Genomic DNA, 1,799 nt, shown 5'->3' with positions numbered 1-1,799 from the left:
AAGGAAGGAAGGAAGGAAGGAAGGAAGGAAGGAAGGAAGGAAGGAAGTGAGGGAGGGAGGGAGAGAGGGAGGGAGGGAGGGAGGGAGGAAGGACGAAAGAAAGAAAGAAAAAAGAAAAAGAAAGAAAGAAAGAAAGAAAGCAAGCAAGCAAGCAAGCCCCTGGAGCTCTCACATGAGGACAGGAAAACTGATTGTCCCCACCAGCCAGATTGGAAAACTTCATAATTTAAAGAAATTAAATAGGGTATTCAAAAAGTTCTTACCTCAGTAGCGGGAAATAATTAGTCCTAGATTAAACAGTGTTCTAGTCCCACCTAACAAATATTAAAAGTAAGATTTTAAAAGGATCAGTTTCTAAGAAACTTAAACTGCATTCCATCACAGAAAAAGCTCAAGAAATTTATAAGAATAAAAACACAGGGGCACCTGGGTGGCTCAGTCGGTTGGGCATCTGCCTTTGGCTCGGGTCATGATCCCAGGGTCCTGGGATCAAGCCCCACATCGGGCTCCCTTCTCAGCGGGGAGTCTGCTTCTCCCTCTCACTCTCCCTCTATGCTCTTTCTCTCAAATAAATAAATAAAATCTAAAAAAAACAAACCAACACAGAACCCAGCAGTGGAAAATTTATAATGTCTTATATTCTATCAAAAAATATTGGGCATGCTCTTTCATCTGGGCTGCCAACATGCCACCCAGACTGAAGAAGACCTGAAAACTTGAAGGCCACATGAGCCAAGGCCAAGGCCACATCAGCAAGCACTGGAAGCACCCAGAAGGCCTGGGTGATGCTAGCAGCATGCATCATCACAAGATCAACTTCCACAAATATCACCCAGATTATTCTGGAAAAGTGGGTATGAGGCATCACCACTTAAAGAGGAACCAGAGCTTCTGCCCAAATGTTAACCTGGATAAACTATGGACCTTGGTCAGTAAGCAGACACAGGTAAATGCTGCCAAAAACAAGACTGGAGCTGTTCCTATCATTGATGTGGTACAATCAGGCTATTTCAAAGTTTTGGGGAAGGGACAACTCCCAAAACAGCTTGTCATCATGAAGACCAAACTCTTCAGTGGAAGAGCTAAAGAGAAGATTATGGGTAGGGGGCCGGGGGTGGGGGGTGCCCTGTGTCCTGGTAGCTTGAAGCCACGCAGTGGGAGTTTCATTAAATGCTAACAAGCCCTTTTTTTTAAAAAAAGGCATGCAAAGAAACAGGAAAGTATTGAGGAAAAAAATCAACCAACCCCAAACTGACACAGATGTTAAAATTAACAGACAACAGCTTTTAAAAGAATAAGTATATTCCATAAATTCAAAAAGTTAAATAGAAACAAAATATATTTTAAAAAGTCAAACTTCGGGCGCCTGGGTGGCTCAGTTGGTTAAGCGACTGCCTTCGGCTCAGGTCATGATCCTGGAGTCCCGGGATCGAGTCCCGCATCGGGCTCCCTGCTCGGCAGGGAGTCTGCTTCTCCCTCTGACCCTCCTCCCTCTCATGCTCTCTGTCTCTCATTCTCTCTGTCTCAAATAAATAAATAAAATCTTTAAAAAAAAAAAAGTCAAACTTCTAGAGATGAAAACTACACTGGAAGAAATTCAGCAGATAAAACACTGAGAAGAAAATATCACTGAAATAAAACACTTAGAAAAAAGAGTTTAAAAATAATTAAGAGTAAACTACAGTACAACTTCAAACTGTCTAATATACAGGTAACTGGAGTCCCCAATGAAAGACATAGAAAGGAAGCAGGAAAAATAATGCCAAAATAACGTCAAAGAAATAATGGTTCAGATGTTT

At 41.9% G+C, this 1,799-nt stretch overlaps 1 pseudogene; it reads left to right on the top strand.

The window, feature by feature from the left end:
• Nucleotides 1–685: 685 nt before the first annotated feature.
• On the top strand, nt 686–1,145 carry LOC110579791 (annotated as a pseudogene).
• The last annotated feature ends 654 nt before the right edge of the window (nt 1,146–1,799 follow it).

This window comes from Neomonachus schauinslandi, chromosome 3, assembly GCF_002201575.2.
Source record: "Neomonachus schauinslandi chromosome 3, ASM220157v2, whole genome shotgun sequence".
Lineage (NCBI taxonomy): Eukaryota > Metazoa > Chordata > Mammalia > Carnivora > Phocidae > Neomonachus > Neomonachus schauinslandi.
The sequence above is the reverse complement of the archived record's forward strand: the minus strand, read 5'-3'. Positions and strand labels throughout refer to the sequence as shown.